At 35.3% G+C, this 22,755-nt stretch overlaps 1 protein-coding gene and 3 non-coding genes across 17 annotated transcripts in view; all 4 read left to right on the forward strand.

The window, feature by feature from the left end:
- LOC102123842 (uncharacterized) overlaps nucleotides 1-22,755 on the forward strand; it is a 124,792-nt gene that overhangs the window by 28,037 nt on the left and 74,000 nt on the right. For 4 of the 14 annotated variants that reach the window (XR_012416129.1, XR_012416133.1, XR_012416126.1 and 1 more), the window contains exons 5-6: nucleotides 1,218-20,538; nucleotides 22,066-22,152. The gene's annotated coding sequence lies outside the window, so the exon portion shown is untranslated. Of the gene's footprint in view, nucleotides 1-1,217; nucleotides 22,153-22,755 lie in introns of all 14 variants that reach the window. The other 10 variants (XR_012416130.1, XR_012416123.1, XR_012416127.1 and 7 more) reach the window with 6 other exon arrangements.
- On the forward strand, nucleotides 4,639-4,710 carry LOC123574972 (small nucleolar RNA SNORD113/SNORD114 family). The gene has a single exon (XR_006700146.1). It is a non-coding gene; the product is annotated as a small nucleolar RNA SNORD113/SNORD114 family (small nucleolar RNA).
- On the forward strand, nucleotides 14,239-14,310 carry LOC123574967 (small nucleolar RNA SNORD113/SNORD114 family). The gene has a single exon (XR_006700143.1). It is a non-coding gene; the product is annotated as a small nucleolar RNA SNORD113/SNORD114 family (small nucleolar RNA).
- On the forward strand, nucleotides 21,145-21,219 carry LOC123574963 (small nucleolar RNA SNORD113/SNORD114 family). Its single transcript, XR_006700140.1, has one exon. It is a non-coding gene; the product is annotated as a small nucleolar RNA SNORD113/SNORD114 family (small nucleolar RNA).

Consider the following 22,755-nt stretch of genomic DNA (forward strand, 5'->3'; position numbering starts at 1 on the left):
TTGTGATTAATTTAAGTCACCACAAGTGTAGTACATAAATAAAAGATCTCATGTTACATTTGTTAGTGAGGAATATGTAGATGGATGCAACTCATTGTCATTATACATAAAGAAGCCTAAGCATGGACCAGTGATGAACGTGTGTCATGAGTCGGGTGTGGTGGCTCACGCCTGTAATCCCAGCATGTTGGGAGGCCGAGGTGGGTGGATCACGAGGTCAGGAGATTGAGACCATCCTGGCTAACACGGTGAAACTCCGTCTCTACTAAAAATACAAAAAAAAAAAAAAAAAAAAATTAGCCAGGCATGGTGGTGGGCACCTGTAGTCCCAGCTACTCAGGAGACTGAGGCAGGAGAATGGCATGAACCCGGGAGGTGGAGCTTGCAGTGAGCCGAGATTGTGCCACTGCACTCCAGCCTGGGCAACAGAGCGAGACTCTGTCTCAAAAAAAAAAAAAAATAAATAAAAGAAAGTGTGTCATGAACCAAATATTATATCCATACATTTCTGAACAGATTAAGTCCATTATATAAAGGTTTCTGTTTCTCCAGTTATGGTTAAGGATTAAAAGATTATCTATCTATCTATCTATCTATCTATCTATCTATCTATCTATGAATTATATATCTATCTCTATAATATACTACTGTTTTTCTTGGTTTTGATGGTAGATTCGTGGTGTTTTCCTTGATTATATTATAAAAATCAGTAAGTGAATAGATTTTTAAAATTCAAAGACCTGAAATAAATAGGTTATCTGTCTCCTGTATGGTAAATACTCTATAGACATGAAGGCCACAAGAACCACTCCTACTTACAAAAAGAATAGGAGGCACTGAGCAGTGCCACCCCACGGCAACTCTAGTCCTGCTGGGCAGATAATGTGGGCTCTCCCTACCTGGGCCTGTCATTCATATAAGAGGGGACACATAGACGGGATTTGTAATGGTCATCATTCTCATTTTTATTTTAGGAGATTCACTCAATGGTGTTTATTAAGTTAATAATTAAAATAATCAATTGATGAAGTCAATTAAGAAGGAAGTGTTAATTGTGGGTCAGTGGTGAGAAAGAGGGCGAGCCACGGACCAATGTTGGGAATGTGGCACAAGCCAAGGGTTATGGTTAATCCAGTATTTTGCAATTTTAATATTTCTTTAAAAAGTTTAAATCTAGTCTTTTTCACACCTTTTCACACTTGCTTTCTCTTCTACAGAGTGAGTACACCGCAGGTGATCAGCTATTCTGTAATGATGAGGGCCGGGCTGCTTTCTCTGTGGGCAAGGAGCATGGAGGCTGATGACAGGACAGTCAGGGTCCTTGTTCTTGGTTTGGATAATTTGCTCACAGATGTTGACTGTATTACTTAAAAGAAGTAAATAGCTCCACATATTAAAATACCACAGAACACGCATGCGCCAATGATGAGAATGTTATATGAATCAGTGTTCATGATTAATCCAACTCAACACCACTTCCATTAAGAATACAGTCAGGCTATTTTATTTGTGTTGCTGGCAGTTTAATATTCGTATACATTTTACATCACTGTTGATTTAAACAGTCCTCCGTCGATATAGACCTATGCCATTAACTGCTTAAGAGGGTAGCACATGGGAAGATTGAAAGTAATTATCAGTATTCTACTGGGCAAGAAGATGGTAGATTTATGGTAGCTCATTGTGTCATCTTTGAAATATAGACAAATTAAAAGAAAGAGGGCTAAGGATGGGCCAGTGATAATTGTGGCATTGCTATGTATGAAGAATGTTGATTGATCCATTGATCCATGTGTGTCATACTTAGATACATTATAGGAAGATATCTAGTGTATTATTTCTGTGGGAAATTAAAGACATGCACTGTCTAATACCATCACTGCTAGCCACGGGAACTACTGTGCACTTGGAATGTGACTAGTCTAATTGACATGTGATCTACATGGAAAAATACATACCGAGTTTAGAAGCCTCAATATGAAAAAGGTAAAATATTTCTAGAATTATTTATATCGATTAAAAGATAGTATTTTAGATACTGGGCTAAATAAAATACACAATTACAGTTGATTTCACCTGTTTCTTTTTACTTTTTAAATACTGTAGCTTCTAGAAAATTTACAAGTATTTGTGTAGGTGGCATTAAATTTTTTATTGCTCAGCATTGCTATAATCCAATGAGAGGAATATTCAATTTTATGTTTTTCTAATCCATGGGTACGGATTGTATTATTATTGGCTAATCAGTGATGAATCACTAATAAGTGAATAAATGAATGAGAAAAAAATGGAAACAGCACATGCTAAACATTAAAATGTAGACTGCTGAAACAAGGATTATTTTTATTTATTTATTTTTTTGAGGCAGAGTCTCACTCTGTCACCCAGGCTGGAGTGCAGTGGCACAGTCACAACTCACCATAGCCTCGACCTTTAGGCTTAAGCCATCCTCCTGCCTCAGCTTCCCTAGTAGCAGGGACCACAGGCGCATGCCACCACACCTGGCTAATTTTTTTGTATTTTTTGTAGAGATGAGGTTTCACTGTGTTGCCTAGGCTGGTCTCAAACTCCTGGGCTCAAGCGATCCACCCTCCTTGGCCTCTCAGTGCATGAGCCATTGTGTCTGGCCTGTTATAAATAGTTTTTATTAAGCACCAAAACCTGTATAAATAATGGCTATGGTTTAATGGTTAATTCTTTTAGGTAAGGATAGTTAGTTTATTTAGGTAAGGAAGATATGAAAAGATCATGTAATAATCCATGCTGTTTTATTTTGTTGGTGGTGTCTTGCTAGTCTTCAGTTTTTTTTGTTTCAAAGACAATTACTAACAACAAATACCTGATTAAGTAGCTGACTAAATGGAAGAGGATTAAGCATGCAAGTGCTGAGTGTGGGCAGGATTAATCCATGTAGGCACCACTGAAATCCACTGAGAGATACCCAGTCTCCTACTTTCATAGATGGGCCTGTAGCAGGATCTTGATGGTATTGATTACATTAGCATTGTTTAAGTGAATTGATGAGTAAATAATTAAACAAATTGAACAAATGTATAAATTAACTTTTTTTTTTTTTTGGAAGAGGAGTCTCACTCTGTTGCCCAGGCTGGAGTGCAATGGTATGATCTTGGCTCACTGCAACCTCTGCCTCCTGGGTTCAGAAAATTCTTCTGCCTCAGCCTCCCAAGTAGCTGGGATTACAGGTGCCTGCCACCATGCCTGGCTAATTTTTGTATTTTAGTAGAGACGGGGTTTCATTATGTAGGTCAAGCTGGTCTCGAACTCCTGACCTCAAATGATCTGCCCGCCTAGGCTTCCCAAAGTGCTGGGATTACAGGTGAACTTATTAAACAAATGTGTAAATGAATAAAAAAAGAAAACCAAGCATGAACCAATGGATTATTATTATGTTTTTGAAGCATTGAAGTCAATAAAATACACACAAGCACAGGGATGGATGGTTGCTCTTATTTCTAAGGTAGAGATTTTTACGGAAATAAGAAAATGGAAGACGACCAGTGTTGAGAAGGTGTCAGGTGATAAGAATTAATATTAATCCAGTTCTAGTCATTGAGTTCATTGAACAACAATGAGAATGAAGATCTAGTTGATTATTTCTGTGGGTAATGGGCAGATTGACAGATGTTAGTTTTATTCAGAGTTTTTGAACAGTTTCTTTGGATTCTCAGCTATGGATTGTAAGGGAATGAATGAAGAAGTTTATGTCACAATAAGTTAAAAGAAGACAAATGACAGACCAGTGATGGTCATAAATTATGAAGCAAGTATTAGGATAAAGTCATTTCTATACTGCTGATGTCCATATAAAGGTTATAATGTCTGGACCCCTAACTGCTTAATGTTCACAGATGGGTTCATGTTATATTCAGTTTTGGATGCTGGTAGAATCCTTGTTAATTTTCTTTAAAAAGATAGATATAAGATTAAATTAGCCTATTACAAATTAAACAGTAAATAAGCAAATAGATGAATACATAAAGAGGGTCAAGAAGGATTTGTCAATTAAATAACATTTTATTTTATTTTAAGAATAAAATAAAACTTAAAAAAAAGAATGAGCATTGGTGAAAATGTACCCTGAAACAAAATTTAAGATCGATATAATTCTGAACAAGTCGGTTCTGCGAAAAAGTGGATGGAAGAAGATATTTCATTCAGTTTCAATTGTTTAGTATTTCACTTTTTCACTACTCTTAATTTACACGTTCTGCCATTGATAAAGATTTAGGTTTCTAAGCTATGGCAGAGAAAACACAAGGAAGGAAAAAAATGTTGTCAGTGAAGGAAAACATGATGTTCCTTTATGTTCTTTGTTAAATATTTAAAATTTGAAAATAGTTGAGGAAAGGCTAGAGAAAGAGGGCCCTGCCTGGGCCACGTTGAGTGTGAGACTGCATAAGGATTTTGGTTGGTCCATACGTGTAACAGTGAGATCCTCTGTAGAAGGAGATTTGGTGGATTAGCTCTTGGAGAAATTAGCCTACATATATCAGTTATAACATTCACATATCTTATTCTTGCTTTGTTGTGATTCATGAATATTGATTAAGTAATTTTTAGTCAATTAATGAACTAAATCAACAAACAACTGTATAAATAAATAAAAAGTCTCAAAACTAAACCAATGATAAGTACTCTGGGGTGCTTGAATCAAGGATTTTGATTAAACTATATGACTCTGAGGTTCATTGTAAAAACAAGCCTAGTTTACTGCCTCAGTGGGACATGAGCTTATAGCTGCAGTGAGGAATATAAGCATCTCGTGCTTAGGATTTTGCAGATCTGATATGAATCCTACTATTAGTAGTAAATCAGTGCATGAGTAAATAAAGACACATACCAATGAATTCAGCCAAAGAGGGCTGGATATGCACCAATTATGAGAGTATGTAATGAGATATAAATTATTATTAAATATTTCTGAGAAGCTGAGTTCTAATAAGTAAATAGTTCAAGGCTGTTACCATATTGGTTAGGAACATATGGGCAGATGTATGTTTCTGGGTTGCCAGCTGTTAATTTTGTTCCGTATTTTAATATGAAAAGGGAAAAGAAGGGAACAGAAATAATTGCTTACAGAACTACCTAATTGAAAGATCAAGCAGGCACCAACTGTTGAGCTTATGGGCAGATGTTAGTCTTATTTAGAGCTCTTGTTCAGGGTATGTAGGTTAACAAATTTTGATGTTATTATTCTAAGCATATGAAGGAAGGGATTATTTATTTATTTGCTTATTTTTTATTGACAGAATTTTTTTATTAACTGTAGCATCAAGAACAATACTTCCCTCATAGCAATGACAAAATAAAACTATAATAATAAAATAATAAAAAATAATACAACTGTTAGTAATATAGCTAACAATAATTGTTTACTATATATTAACTATTGTGCAATTTTTAAAAATTTTCTATTTTTATAGGTTTTGGGGGAATAGGTCATTTTTGATTACATGGGTAAGTTCTTTAGTGGTGACGGTGCATCTGTCACCTGAGCAGTGTACACTGTACCCAATGTGTAGTCTTTTATTCCTCATCCCCTACCAGCCTTCCCCTTGAGTCCCCAAAGTTCATTATGTCATTATTATGCCTTTGCATCCTCATAGCTTAGCTTGCACTTACAAGTAAGAACATATGATGTTTGGTTTTATTCCTAAGTTAATTCACTGAGAATAATGGTCTTCAACTCCATCCAGGTTGTTGCGAATGCCATTATTTTGTTCCTTTTTATGACTGAATAGTATTCCATTTGGTGGATATATATACACATTTTTCTTATCCACTTGCAGGTTGATAGGCATGTAGGCTGGTTTCATATCTTTGCAATTGTGAATTGTGTTGCTATAAACGTGTGTACAAGTGTCTTTTTCATATAATGACTTCTTTTCCTCTGGGTAGATACCCAGTAGTAGGATTGCTGGGTTAAATGGTAGTTCTACTTCTAATTCTTTAAGGAATCGCCATGCTGTTTTCCATAGTGGTTGTACTAGTTTGCCTTCCCACCAGCAGTGTAAAAGTGTTCCCTTTTCACCACATCCATGCCAACATTGATTAACTTTTGATTTTTTAATTATGGCCATTCTTGCAGGAGTAAGGTGGCATCCTATTATGGTTTTAATTTGCATTTTCCCTGGTAATTAGTGATGCCGAACATTTTTTCATATGTTTGTTGGCCATTTGTATATCTTGTTTTGGAAATTGTCTATTCATGTCCTTTGTCCACTTTTTGATAGATTATTTTTGTTTTTTTACTGATTTGTTTGGGTTCCTTGTAGTTTCTGATTATTAGTCCTTTGTCAGATCATAGCTTGCAAGTATTTTCTCCCACTCTGAGGGGTGTCTGTTTACTCTGCTGATTATTTCTTTTGCTGTTCAGAAGCTTTTTAGTTTCATTAGGTCCCATCTATTTATTTTTGTTTTTGTTGCATTTGTTTTTGTGTTGTTGGTCAAAACTCTTTGCCTAGGCCAATATCTAGAAGAGTTTTTCCAATGTTATATTGCACAGTTTTTATGGTTTCCAGTCTTAGATTTTAAGTCTTTGATCCATTTTGAGTTGGCTTTTGTATTCTTCTACATGCGGCTGGCCAATTATCCCAGCGGCATTTGTTGAGTAGGGTATGCTTTTCCCACTTTATGTTTTTGTTTGTTTTGTTGAAGGTCAGTTGGCTGTAAGTATTTGGTTTTATTTCTGGGTTCTCTCTCCTTTTCCATTGGTCTACATGCCTATTTTTATACAAGTATCATACTGTTTTGGTGACTATAGCTTTGTAGTATAGTTTGAAGTTGGGCAATGAAATGCCTCCAGATTTGTTAGTATTACTTTGACTATGTGGGCTCTTTTTCAGTTCCATATGAATTTTAGGATTATTTTTTCTAGTTCTGTGAAGAATAATGATGGTATTTGGATGGTAATTGCATTGAATCTGTAGATTCCTTTTGGTAACATGGCCATTTTCACAATATTGATTCTATCCATCCATGAACGTGGGATGTGTTTTCATTTGTTTGTGTCATCTATGATTTCTTTCAGCAGTGTTTTGTAGTTTTCCTTGTAGAGATCTTTCACCCCTTTGGTTAGGTATATTCCTAAGTACTTTTTTGTTCTTGTTGCAGTTGCCATACAAGCGATTGAGTTTTTGATTAGATTTTTAGCTTTGTTGTTGTTGGAGTATAGCAGTCCTACTGATTGCAGGAAAGCAATTATTTAAAAGAGGACAGGGGCCGGGCGCGGTGGCTCACGCCTGTAATCCCAGCACTTTGGGAGGCCGAGGCGGGCGGATCACAAGGTCAGGAGATCGAGACCACGGTGAAACCCCGTCTCTACTAAAAATACAAAAAATTAGCCGGGCGCGGTTGTGGGCGCCTGTAGTCCCAGCTACTCGGGAGGCTGAGGCAGGAGAATGGCGTGAACCCGGGAGGCGGAGCTTGCAGTGAGCCGAGATCGCGCCACTGCACTCCAGCCTGGGCGACAGAGCGAGACTCCGTCTCAAAAAAAAAAAAAAATAAATAAATAAAAATAAATAAATAAATAAAAGAGGACAAACATAGATGAATAAGGTTAATTTATCATTAAAAGTGTCTGTATAAATAAAAAGGGTATGGGGTTCTGCACACTGTGGATAAAGCGCATAGAATCAGTTATTTGCAATAATATTTTAGGCCATTTTGCATTTTCTTTGAAGAAAATAAAAATACTAACAAATTATTCCATGAGTGAATAAAAAATAAACAAATAAATGAATAGATTCATAAGTTAGGATCAAACACAGACCATTGCTGAAAATGTGTTAAGAAATGGGAACATAAATTTATCCAATTCTAATCAAGGAAGACCTATAAAAAAGATCACCTTGGTTCTTACCTTTGTGGGTGGGGCTTAAGTGATGGAATTTGGAACATGCATAGTTTTGATCTTTTTCTTAGGATATAGGTTCAGGAGTTTTCCGTATAGTGCCTAAATTGGTAATTAAACAAGTCGATAAATAAAATCAGGGCCATTCTTAGGCTAATTGGGAATTTGACAAAAACTGCAGGTTTTTTTTTATATATAAATTTGGTACAACGGGACTTAGGTCCCTTAAAAAATCTAAATCTGTGCTGCTTCTTGAATTTTCTAAAATCTGGTTTTCACTCCACATTCCATATGCCAGATCTGACTTATTTGTTATCCAGTGATGGAGATCATGTCTGTCACTTATGTGGATAAGAAACAGAGAGGCACATGTGAGTAACAGAGTTCTTGTTCTTGCTTTGAAGGGGGCTATTGATGTTGTCCATCGAATTAATTCAAAGAATGAATGGCTACCTCAAACATAAATAGAATTAAAAAATGCTGAGAGAGTGGATGTGAAGTGTTCTCGCCACAAAAATGACAACTATGGGAGGTAATGTTTATATTAATTAGCTAGAGTTAGTCAACCGACAGTGTATATATACTTCAAAACATCATGTCGTACACTATAAATACACATAATTTTATCTGTCAATTAAAAATAAAATAACAAAATCAAAACCAATTAAACAATGCCATGCGTGGACCAATATTGGGAATATGTAATGAACCATAGGTTAAGATGAATTCATTTCAGTACAGCTGAAGTCCCTTAGAAAGATGAGTTTATTTTGGTACAACTGGAATCCCTTACAAACATAATTGGAGGAGGTTGTATTCATTTTCATGGTTGCTTAATATTCTCCTCTGTTGTGCACCATATTTTAAGAAGATTTCTCTATTGATAAAGATCTAGGCTTTTACATTGTTGGGAAGGGAGCACCTACAAATATGGAACGAATTGCCAGTGTTCCAGTTGTGGAATGAGATGATAGACTGTTCATTGTACTGCTGTTAAGTTATGAGTAAATCAAGTGAAAGATGATTGAGCAAAGAGCAGTGGCACATGGGATGGGTAGTAAGCAAGGTTATTGATTAATTATAGGCACAGTCTGAGTCCCAATTAAAAAGAGATCTCGTCTACCAGCTCTGTGGGAAATGAGCGTGGAGATAGCATTCTGCAACAGTCAGAGGTCTTGTTCTTGGGTTTTTGTGATTCATGTAAATTATTTTGTGGGTGAAATCATTAATGAAATAGTATGCATAGTCAATAAACAGTGTATAAGTAAATACATGAGAAAAAAGTGAGTGATGAATAGTTCTGGGGCATATGAATGATTAATTTTGATTAAACCCTAAACTCTGAAGTCCATTAGAAAGAGACCTTGCTCTTCTCTGTAAGGGAGTGGAGTTCAGAGTAGAAGTTCAGGTTCTTTGGCTTCAGTGAGTGCTTAGGTAGGGATTGTAAGTGAATCAATGAATGCATTAACAAAGTAATGTGTAAGTGAAGATAAAGACTATCATATGTGGACCATTTATGACAGCATGTCATGAAACAAGTGTTACTAGTAATATATTTGTAGAATACTGAATTTCAATATAATACATAGGCAAAAGCTGTCGTTTGGAGTACCTAGGAGCTCCAGACACACAGAAACACATAGATAGATGCATCTAAGTGTCCATGTTGGCATTCTGGATTGGTAAGAGGTTGCTGGTTGTCAGTTTATTAAGAAGGGAAAATATTTACATAAAATATTACATGACTGTAACAGAAAAGGAGCAAATATGTGCCAATTTGAGGATGTGTTACATGACACCAGTTATGATCCATCTAATTGTATCTACTGAATTTTATAAAAAACAACAAAAAATGGCAAGGGATAGAGTCAGTTATTTCTATGGGTAATGAGCATGTGGGTTGTTTTGTGTTCAAGTATAGAATCTAAGATCTCTGGTAATTATATATTGTTTTTTAAGTTGAATGAATATAATTATATGTCAAGGGTCAACTCTGGACAGTGTGGAGCAAGCTTATGACTAATCCCGTTCTACCCTACTGATGTCCATATAGAGAAAGTGGGATCTAGGCGCTTCTAACTTGGGTTAACTTGGGTTAAGCTCATAGAGAGAGATCATAGAGTATTTCAGTTCTGGGCTGCTAGTGGGTTTACTATATTTTATTGAGATAGAGCCAAACATGAACCAATATTGAGAATGTGTCATATGACCAGGGTTATAATTAATCCAACATTATTTAGTGAGTTTTATTTTTCAGAAAATTAAAAGAGGAGGATTTTGTTGACTGTGGCTGTGGGCTATGAACATGTAGACAGATATTGACAGTTCGTATCTTTCGTCTTGGAGTCCATTGTTACTGATATGTTGTTCTAAGGGAATACAGGAGGTTGTTCATATCTAGATCAATTACTTAAGGGAAGGTCAAGCATGGGCCAATGAGGAACATGTGTTATGAACCAAAGATAATGATTACTCCAGTTATACTCTAATGTTGTCCAGATAAATAGAGCTCCAGGTTGCCCCTGCTTTGGGTAAAGCATACATTGAAATTTCCATGGAGTAATTCTTTAGAAAAACAGATATGTAATTTATTCCATGCATAATTGTATATATGAATAAATAAGCAAATCACTAGACATATAAATCAGAAAGATTCTGTGTCATAGATGAGAATATGCCATAAAATGAAGGTTTACATTTATCTAATTTTACACAAGTGAGATCCACCAAAAATGATCACCTATCTGTTAAATTTATGGATAGGGAGTATGTAGACAGATATTTATGATAGATATGGCTCTTATTCTCATGTTGATATTCATTGTATTATTTAAAAGCCCAAACTACACAAGTCAATAAATAAGGAGTGCCATTTTTGGGCAATGATGAGGTGACCCAAGTTTATGATTAATCTAATACTGCCAAACAAATTTCCATTAAAAAGTCTAACTGTAGGGTCTTTCTTTCTCTTGAAAATATGTATTTTACTTCACCAAATGAGCACATTATGGTGAAGAACTGGTTTAATCATTCTCTAATGCTAAAGATCTTGGCTTTTACCTCTGCAGGTAAGGAGAGAAGAGATTTATGTAAGTAACAATTAGCGTTTACTGTTCTTGGATTGGGAGGTTGGTTTATAGGTGTTGCCTGAATTTATTAAAATAATAACTGGATATATTAATAAATAAAACTAGGTAACACCAATATGGACCAGTGATAAGAATATGTTCAGAATTGGGATTTATGATTAATCTGATTCAGCACTAGTAAAATTCAATACAAAAGATACAAGGTGTTTCATTCATTTTCAGAGACGATTCAAATTCTGTTTTATTTTTGCACTGTGATTCAGTTAAGTACCTATCCACTTATAATTAATTCCTTGAGGGAGGAGCACATAGGAAGATGGACAATATTGTCAGTGTTCTAGTTGTGCAGCAAGATTATGATTCCTTGGTAATTTATTACGTCATCTTTGGCACTTGAAAAAGGGCCAACTGTGGACCAGTGAGTAGCATGGAACTGACATGAAACAAGGATGTTGATTAATTTATATGTGCAAAAAGTGCATATATGTGTGTGTATATGTATATGTATGCAAATACACACACACATATATGTTGCAAAAAGTGACCTCATCTATTAGCTTTGTGCTCAATGGACATATATACAATTATTAGTAGTCACAGATGTTGTTTTTGACCTTTTTGATTCATGAGAATTGATTATACTATTATTAATGAACAATGAATAAAGAAATAAACGATGCATAAAGTATGTCAAGTATAGCCAGTCATTAGTATTCTGAGCTGTAGGAATCAAAGATTTTGATTCTCAGAGAAAAAAGAAACTAGTTATTTCTTCTGTGGGAAAGGGGCTTACAGCAAAAGTTAGGAATAGCCAAAGATCTGATTCACAGTTTTTCATGCTGTGAATGGTATGAGAAGTGAACCAGTGCAAGAATAAAGATGCAGAAATTAATGATGGGCTAATTATGCAAGTCTGTAATGAAACAAGGATTATTACTAATTGTTGTTATTTTCTGAAGCACTGAGTTTCATAACATAAATAGATTAAGTCCCCCTTACAATTTTCCATAAAAGACATATCTAATTTCATGAGAGTCCCTGTTGTAATTTTGGACTGATGTTGGGTTGTTGGTTTTATTTAGAAAACAAACAAATCATTTATATTAAAAGTAATTTTTCCAATAACTGCCTAATTGAAAGAAGGCCAGGTGTGGACTAATATTGAGAATATGATCGTAGGTATTATTAATCCAATTCTGTTCATTGAACATTATTTAAAAAAATAATAATGATCTAGCCATTTGTATTTTTGGGCAAGTGAGCATACAAACAGATATTAGTGTTCTTGTCTAGTTTCTTGGATTTTATTCATTTTGATGTATTGTAAAAAGCGAATGAACAAATGAGTTTGTGTTTCAATTATTTAAAAGAATATAGAGGATTGGCCAATGTGTCATGAAACAAAGATAACAATTAACCCATTTTTACAGATTAAAGAAAAAAGACATCTACATGGATCCCACTTTGGACACAGTGCATGTCAACAGTTGCATGAAATTGTATTCCACTTCTGGATTACTGTTTGGTTTTATTCTTTTTTTAAAAAAAGATGAATAAATCATCAAATTATTTTTGGGGTAATTAAATAAAAGAAAGAACACAAGTGAGTCAGTAAATGCTTAAATTAAGGTAAATCTTGGATCACTGCTTCATGGCACACTCTCAGCAATGCTCAAATACGGTCCCTTAAAAGAGATTAATGAGGTTTGGGTGTTTATGTGGTTAGGAGTATACAAATGGATAGTTGTAATGGTTACATTTATTACTCTTGTGTTGGATGGATTTAAAGGTTCATTATATTAAAAATTAAACAATAAATCCAAAAGGTATGGTTATTCTTGACTCAATAATGAGAATGTGTTAGGAACCAAGGCTTATGATTAATCTAAAAGAATTTCTAAAAGAAGTTAAGTCTTTGCTGTTTCATTTTTTTCTAAAATGTGTATTTTCCTTCACACAATGAACATGCCACACCTAATTATTCAATAACAATAAAGATATGGGTGTTTCACCTCTGTGGTTAAGGAGCTCAGAGACTGTTGCAGATAATAGTCACAACTCATGTCCTGGGTTTAGGTGGCTTGTTCATCACTAAATTATGTTAGAAGAATAAACGGCTAAATATATACATATATGAAAAGCATACCATGCAAAAACCAATAATGGAAGTGAACCAAAGTTTATGATTAGTCTTAATTCAGCCCAACTTAGGTCCATTACAAATGATGGAGGGCTTTTATTTTTCAGAGGTTTTTAATATTGTATTTTATTTTGTGCCGTGGTTGATTTACACACATTTCTTTAATGTTAAAGATCAAGGCTATTCACTCCTCTAGGGTGAAGCTTCACCCTAGAGGAGTGAATAGAGGAGTGAATATCCTCTAGATAGGAAGAGGAAGATAGTGTCAGTGTCCTCATTGTGAGTTAAGATGGTGGTTCCACAGTTGTTCATTCTATTGTATTATTATCTTTTGCTGTGTAATGAATTACTGAACAATTTAATGGATTAAAACAACAATAATGTTTGTTATTTCTCACGGTTTCTATGTGGCAGGAATCCAGGAGAGGCTTACTGGGGGCAGTTTTGGCTTAGGGTCTCTTGTGAAGTTGCAGGCAAGATGTCAGATGAAGTTGCAGTCATCTGAAAGCTTGACTGTATTAGAGAGTCTGCTTCAATTACATGGCTGGAAAGTTGGTGCTGATTATGGGAAGCCACAGTTTCATCACAAATGGACTCTTCCTCAGGACTGCTTGAGTATCCTCACAACATGGCAGTTGATGTCCCCTAGAGCAATCAATCTAAGACAGAGAAATGTGGAACTCTCAAAGTATTTTATAATTTGGCTCCAGAAGTCATACACCATCATTTCCACAGTATTCTATTGGTAACATAGGCAGTCATGATTTAATATGGAAAGAAGCTACACAAGGCTATGCGTACCAGGAGACATGGGCTTTGGGAGCCATTTTGGAGGCTGGCTACCTCACGTACTATCTTTAAAATATGGACAAATTAAATACAAGAAAGTCTGGATGAAATATTAATGTGAGTTTGGTATGAAGCAAGGAAGTGTAGTTCATTATTTGTATAATGCTTAGATCCATTCTAAAAAAATGCAGTGTCACTTCTATGTAAAATAAGTTTATAGATGTCAGTAATATTCAAGGATCTCGTTCTTAGATTTTTTTGATTTGTGTCTATCGGCTTTGTTGTTAGTGGCTCAATGAGTGAAACAATAAAGTATGAATGAATGAATAAAAAAGGAATGCTAGGCCTAGACCAATGATGAGTATTCTGGGGTGTCTGAATCGATGATTTTGATTAAACCCTGTAACTCTGAGGTCCATTACAAGAGGAGACCTAGTTAACACCTATATGGTAAATGATATTATAGTAGAAGTTAGAATTATTTGGGATTTTGTTCTTAGGCGGTTGAGGTTCATAGGTGTGGATTGTATTACTAGAAAAGATTTAGTAAATGAAAAATGAAACAAATATGTAAATAAAGGAAGACAAGTAGAGCCATATGTGGCCTAATTATGAGAATGTATAATGTATTTATTATTATTAACACACTTCTGAAGCACTCAGTTTCAACATAAATTGATTAAATCTGATACTTATTTGGGTAAGGAGTATATATAGAGAGATAAGTACCTAGAAATCAATGTTGTTTGTCCTGCATTATTTAGGTGGTGCTGTTTCTTAATGAACACAAGAAAATATGATCTAGTCTGGGAGTAATGAGCAAATGGACAGGTGTTAATGCCATTCATATTTCTGATGCAGTCTGTATGTTCACAGATATTGATGATATGAGTGAATGTATACACAGGAGTGAATGTATTCAGTTATTTGAGGAACGTAAAGCAGTGTTTCTTGACTTTGGCTGTATGGACATTTTGGGTAATTCTCTATGGTGCAGGATTGTCTTGTATATTGTAGGATGTGTAGTAACTTCATTGGCTTCTACTCAGTAGATGCCAATATTGACCCTCCTCCCAGTGTGACAATCAAACATTTCTTCAGACTTTGGCAAATTTCATCTGTGGGGGGCAACATTGGCCCCAGTTGAGAACCACTGAGGTACAACATGGACTGAAGAGGAGCATGTGTTAAAAAAGTGTGAATTATTTATCCTGTAGTATCTTACTGATGTTTGGGTAAAAAAAAAAGCAAAACAAAAAGACCTAAAACTAGGCTCTTCCCATACGGGGTCAGGTTCATGTGTATAGTTGCATTTAATTGTATTACAATTCTGGGTTGTTGATGGGCTGATCATACTGTGTTTTCTCTGAAAAAACAAAAGATTGTTCATGAATGCTTACTAAATGAATAAGTGAAACAAAAAATGAATAAAGAGATACATAAAGTAGAGTCTAGCATGGACTATTTTGGCGAAATTTTACCATAAAAAAGTGTTTAAATTTACCTAATTCTGTATTGTATAAATGAGATCCATTATTGGGAATAAAGTTCTAGACTTTTACCATCTGGGTAGAAAACACATAGATGGATACTTGTAATAGCTTTTATTCTTGTGTTGGGTGCCAGATAAATCAGTAAATAATATTGCAGGCCATTCTTTGGCCACTGATTACAATGTGGTGTGAATGAGAGTTTATAATTAATCTTGTACAGTCCTACAAATGCCCCTTGAAAGATTTAAATGCATGTAGGCTGTTCTTTCTTAAATCTGCTCTTACTTTACACAATAGATGCACCATACCTGATTTAATTATTTTTCAGTGGTGAAAATTATGGCTCTTACTTCTGTGGGTAAAAAGTGTAGGAATGGATTTAAGTAAATTTTTATCTTCTTGATTTGTGGGGAGTTGTTCATACTTTTTATTATTTTAGAGAAATAAATGGGCACATTTTTAAATAAAGTAAAAAAGCTCTGTGCCGAGATGGCGCCACTGCACTCCAGCCTGGGCAACAGAGTGAGATTCCGTCTCAAAAAAAAAAAAAAAGCTCTGTGCATTGCCCAGTGATAGAAATGATTGTAAACAAAAACAAAATTCTATTTCCATTCGACACAACTGAGAACATTAAAGAAAATAAGGAAGTTTTTAAATGACTTTTAGAGTTGAGGATTATTCCATTTTATTTTTGCACCCCAGCTAAATTACATTTCCTCAAGTGACCTAATCTGTTGAACATATATATATATATATATATATATATATACACACACACACACACACACACACACACACACATATATATATATTTTTGAGACAGAGTCTCTCTCTGTCACCATGCTGGGGATCACTGCAATCTCCGCCTCCCAGGTTCAAGCGATTCTCCTGTCTCAGCCTCCCAAGTAACTAGGACTACAAACTCGCGCCAACATGCCCAGCCAATTTTTGTATTTTTAGTGGAGACAGGGTTTCACCATGTTGGCCAGGATGGTCTCAATCTCTTGACCTCATGATATGCCTGCCTTGGCCTCCCAAAGTACTGAGATTGCAGGCATGAGCCACCTCGCCTGGCCAATCTGTTGAATGTTTAAGGGCAGCACATAGACAATGGTTTATATTGTCAGTGTTCCTATTGTGGGGTAAGATGGTGTGCTTGTGGTCATTTATTGTGCCATATTTAAAATACAGACAAATTAGGCCGGGCACTGTGGCTCACACCTGTAATCTCAGCATTTTGGGAGACTGAGGTGTGCGGATCACCTGAGGTCAGATCGCCCAGGCTGGAGTGCAGTGGTGCAATCTCGGCTCCCTGCAACCTCTGCCTCCTGGACTCAAGCCATTCTGCCTCAGCCTCCTGAGTAGCTGGGATTACAGGCACATGCTGCCACGCCTGGCTAATTTTTTGTATTTTAGTAGAGACAGGGTTTCACCATCTTGAACTCCTGAGCTCAGACAATCTGTCCGCCTGGGCCTCCCATAGTGTTGGGATTACAGGGGTGAGCCACCATCCCAGGCCAGAGACTTTATATTTTTTAGAGTAATTTTGGGTTCACGGCAAAATTAAGCAGAAAGTACATGTACAAGCCTCCTAAGTAGCTGGGATTACAGGCATGTGCCACCATGCCCAACTCATTTTTGTATTTTTAGTAGAGACGGGGCTTTGTCATGTTGACCAGGCTGGTCTCAAACTCCTGGCCTCAAGTGATCCGCCCATCTTGGTCTCCCCGAGTATCGAGATTCTAGGCATAAGCCACCATGCCTGGCCTTATTTTTTAATCATGAATGAGTGTTGAATTTTGTCAAATGCTTTTCTATATTTATTGATATGATCTTGTGATATTTTTCCCTTTGTCTGTTGATGTAATGGATTAATTAACTGATTTTGAAATGTTGAGCCAAGCTTGCATATCCGTGACAAATTCTACTTGGTTGTGGTGTTAATATTTTTTGAGAATTTTGACAGGTATGTTCATGAGAGATATTGGCCTGTAGTTTTTCTTTTCTTTTTTTTTTTTTTTGAGACGGAGTCTCACTCTGTCACCCAGGCTGGAGTGCAGTGGCCGGATCTCAGCTCACTGCAAGCTTCACCTCCCGGGTTCACGCCATTCTCCTGCCTCAGCCTCCCGAGTAGCTGGGACTACAGGCGCCCGCCACCTTGCCCGGCTAGTTTTTTGTATTTTTAGTAGAGACGGGGTTTCACCGTGTTAGCCAGGATGGTCTCGATCTCCTGACCTCGTGATCCGCCCGTCTCGGCCTCCCAAAGTGCTGGGATTACAGGCTTGAGCCACCGCGCCCGGCCTATTGTTTTTCTTTTCTTTGAATATTTTTTAATGGTTTTGGTATTTGGGTAATGCTGGCCTTTGGGAACGAGTTAGGAAGTAGTTTATCTTCTGAAGGAGAGTACAGAATTGGTATAATTTCTTCTTAAGTGTTTGGAAGAATTAATCTGTAAATCCATCCATATCTGGTGTTTTCTGTTTTGGAGAGTTAACTGTTGATTAAATTTGTTTTAATAGATATAGGCCTATTCAAATAGTTTTTCTTGTGTGAGTTTTGGCAGATTGTATCTTTCAAGGAATTGGTGCATTTCTTTAATGTCATCAAATTTGTGGGCATAGAGTTGCTGATATTATTCCCTTATTATCCACTTAATGTCCATGGGGTCTGTAGTGATGTCCTTTCTTTCTAATATTAGCAATTTGTGACTTTTCTTTTTTTCTTAGTTAGCTTTCTAGAGGCTTTTTGATTTTGTTGAACTTTCCAAAGAACCCATTTTTTTTGGTTATTGATGATTCTTCTCTACTGATTTTCTCTTTTTAGTCTCAATGATTTCTGCTCTAGTTTTTGTTATTTCCTCCTTCTGCTTACTTCAGATTTAATTTGCTCTTTTTTCTAAGGTGGAGACTTAGATTAATAATTTTAGATCTTCTTTTCTTTTTAAAATTTAATATTAATATTATTTTAAATGTTAAAATATAATTGTATACAACTGTGGGGTACAATGGGATGTTTTGATATAGGTGTACAATGTGAAATGATTGAATCAAGCTAGTTAATGTATCCATCATTTTTATTGTTTACTTATCATTTTTATTGTGAGACATTTGAAATTTACTCTCTTATTTTGAAATACCCAGCACAGTTTCATTGACTGTAGTCATCCTGCTTTGCAGTAGATGTCAACCTTATTCCTCCTGTCTATCTGAGACTTTGTACTCTGTGATCAACAACTCCCCATTCCCTCCCTTACTCTCACCCCATCCTCCATTAACCATCATCCTAATCACTACTTCTATGAGTTCAGCTCAGAGAATATGTGGCATTTGTCTTTGTGTGCCTGGCTTATTTCACTCAGCGTAATATCCTCCATGTTCATCCACACTGTCACAAATGACAGAATTTTCTTCTTTTAAAAGGATGAATAGTATTCCATTGTGTGTATATTCCACAATTAGTTCATTCATCCCTTGGTGGACCTTAAGTTGGTTCCATATCTTGCCTATCATGAATAATGGTGCAATAAACATAAGAATGCAAATATCCCCTTGACATACTGATTTTGGTTTCTTTGGGTAGGGTTTCTGGATCATATGGTAGTTCTATTTTTTATTTTTATTTTTGAGGAACCTCCATAACTTTTTCCACAATGGCTATACTAAACTACATTCCTACCAACAATATAGAAGAGTTCCCTTTTCTCTGCATCCTTGCCATCATTTGTTACCTTTCATTTTTTTGATGAAAGCCATTCTAAAAGATAAGAGATGGTATCTCATTGTGATTTTAATTTGTGTTTCCCTAGTGATTAGAGTGACTGATAATTTTTTTATGTATCTGTTGGCCATTACTATGTCTTCTTTGGGAAAATATCTGTCCAAATCCTGTGTCTATTTTTAAATTGGGTTTTCTTGCTATTGAATTGTTTGTGTTCCTTATATATTTTGCATATTAACGCCTATGAGATGTATGGTTTGCACATTTTTTTTCCTGACTTGGAAGTTGTCTCTTCATTCTGTTAATTGTTTCCTTTGCTGGAAACAATTTTAATTTGGTTTTTAATTTGATGACATTCTACTTGTCTATTTTTACTTTTGTTGTCTGTGTTTTTGGGGTCATATTAAAAAAATCATTGTCTAGACCAATGTTGTGGAGCTTTTCCTCTAGTAGTTTTATAGTTTCAGATTTTGTGTTGAAGTTTTTAATCCATTTTGAGTTGATTTTTGTATATTGGGTGAGATAAGGATCTAATTTCATTCTGCATGTTGATAACCAGTTTTCCCAACACCATTTATTGAAGATACTGTCTTTTTCCCATTGTGTGCTCTTGGCATCTTTATCTAAAATCAATTGATTGTAAATGTGTGAGTTTATTTATGAACTTTTAATTCTGCTCCATTGGCTGATGTATCTGTTTTTATGTCAGTATTATGCTGTTTTGATTATAATCACTTTATAATATATTTTGAAGTGAGGGATTGTAATGCCTCCAGCTTTGTTCTTTTTGCTCAAGAGTTTTTGTATGTGGCTATTCAGTGTCTTTTGTGGTTCTATATGGATTTAAGGATTTTCCCCCTATTTCTATGAAAAATGACATTCAAATTTTAATAGGAATTGAATTGAACCTGTAGATGGGTTTAGGTAGCATAGACATTTTAACAATCTTAGTTCTTTCAACCCATGAACACAGGGTATCTTTCCATTTATTTGTGTTTTCTTCAATTTCTTTCACTAGTGTTTTATAGTTTTCAATATACAGGTCTTTCACTATCTTGGTTAAATTTAGACAATATTTTTGGTGCTATTGTAAATGGGCTTATTTTCTTCATTTCCTTTTAAGTTAATTACCTATTAGCATATAGAGTCATTACTGAATTTTTTTTTGTTGATTTTCTATCCTGCAGTTTTACAGAAGTCAGTTCTAACTGTTTTTTGTGAGGTAGTTTGGATTTTCTGTATATAAAATCATGTCACCAGCAAATAGAGACAATCTCACTTCTTTTTTTCCTATAAAGATGCCTTTTATTTCTTCTTATTCTTCTAGGATAAGTCTACTTTTCTTCCACGTAGCAACCACAGGATAGATGACATTCATTTTCTAAGAAACAAAATCTTGGCAGTTAGATCCGTGGGGTAAAGAATATAGATACTAATGTAAGTTACCACCTCAAGTTCATGTCATTGGTTTGGATGCTTTGTTCAGGAGTGTTCAGTGGTATTTCAAAGGAATCAATATCTATAACAGAAATTAAAATCACCAGGAATGGACCAGTGATGGAAATGTGTTCTGAAAATATGTTTAATATAATTTGGCACAACTGAAGCGACAAAAATATAGTAGTTAGACCATTTATATTCACAATTATTGAACATTGTATCTTATTTTCTACCACAGATGATTTAATCTTTTCCATATTGGTATGGTCCTGGCTGATAACTCTTTGTGTGGCAGCCTGAGAGAATATGGAAGACATTGTCAGTGTTGGAAGATGGTGGTTTTATCACTTTTCATTGCACTGTCTTTAAAACATGGGCAAATTGACTAAGACTACGGAAGAAATAATGGTGAATGTGGATTTGGTATGAAGCATGGATGTCAATTAATCACACACGTTTTCTGAGGTCCATTGTAAAAGGAGACCTAGTCTTTAGGGAGAGAGCCACTAATGGGAATATCTTATTCCTAGAATTTTGTGTTTATATTATTATTCATGAACCAATGAATAATAAATGAATGATATAAAGGAAGAAAAACGTGCTTGGACCAATGATGAGTACCATGGGGTATCTGAAACAGGATTTTTGATTAAACCCATATGCAACTCTGAGGTCCATTACAAAGAGACACGTAATTATTCCTTTTTTGGGAAGTGAGGTTATGGTACCTTGTCCTTGGACTTTGTGGTTCTTGGGGATGGATTGCATTTTTGTTATAAAATCAGCCCATGAATTAAAAATTTATCAGTGAGTAAAACAAAAAGCATAAGTCATGTGCTTATTATCAGTGAATGTAATGAAACATGGATTATTATTAAAACTTATCTGAGACTCCCAATAAATTAATAGCCAAGGCTTCTACCATTCTGGTAGGGAGCATATGGTCATTTGTATGCAAGAGTCAGGGTTTTTGTTCTGTGTTGGCGGGGCGTTGCTGACTGTTTTATTAAGAAAATGAAACATCTTTAATCATATAAATAGTTGGTTAAATAACCACTTAATTGAGACCAAACAGAGACCAATGATGAGTGCATTAATCTAATTTTTAATGGATTTTTATTAAACAAATAAAAAAAGAAACATAATCTGTTCTTCCTGAGGGCAATGACTCTAGACAGATGTAAATATTCCTCAGTGTTCTTGTCCAGTGCTGTGAGAGCACAGATACTGATGTCTTTTGTATATGAGAAGGAAGGTGCACTTCTGTCTCTGTTTGTATTTTAGAGTCAGCAAACCATGGACCAATTAGGAACAAATGTTATGATATGAGAATATGATTCATGTTCTTTTTTCATGACAGACATTCTAAGAAAAACTCTAGGCTCTTTCATTGTTTTTGGAATACATATATGGGCCTTTCCAAGTTGTAGTAATATAGTTTCTTAGAAAAATGTTTTTTAAAAGAGGCTTTTAAAAAGAGCCTTTTAAAATGTTTTTGAAACAAGGCTTTATTTTTCTCTATAGAATGAAAACCATGTAGCTGGTTTTATTATTCTCTAATCATGAAGACCATTATTGTTATTTGGTGGACTAAGGAACAGAATGACTGATGTAAGTAAACATCAAATTGATGTTTTGGGCTTGGAGGGTATTCATTCATGGGAACACACTACATTATTTTGATAAAATAAATGGCTAAATAACACATGAAATTAAGGAATGCCAGCCATGGACTTATGATTGTAATGTGTCATCAACAAAAATTTATGATTCATTCACTGAAGACCATTGTTAAATAAATGAAGAGCATTTCATATATTGCCAGAGTAATTTCAATTCCCATTTAATGTTTCTGCTATAGTTGCATAACATATTCCTTCACTGACAAACATTTAAGTTGTTGACTTTTTGAGGTAGAGGTACCTTGGAAGATATTATGTATTAATTTGCTCAATTGTGGGCTCACATGGTAGGTGCATGGTTTGCACCCACATTAATGAGTAGACAAATCAAGTGGAAGAGAAGCTGGTAGACACCAATCACAAGTATGAGATTTAAATGCAGCAGAGTCGCTGATGAATATGTGTAAACTTGAGGTTCATCACGAAATATGATCTAGTCTATTTGTTCTGCGTGAATGGGAGTAATAAACAGATCTTGGTTCTGTTAAAGCCTTTTGTTCTCAGTTTTGTGTCATTAAGGAATATTGATCAT

This window comes from Macaca fascicularis, chromosome 7 (genome assembly GCF_037993035.2).
Source record: "Macaca fascicularis isolate 582-1 chromosome 7, T2T-MFA8v1.1".
In the NCBI taxonomy this organism is placed as follows: Eukaryota; Metazoa; Chordata; class Mammalia; order Primates; family Cercopithecidae; genus Macaca; species Macaca fascicularis.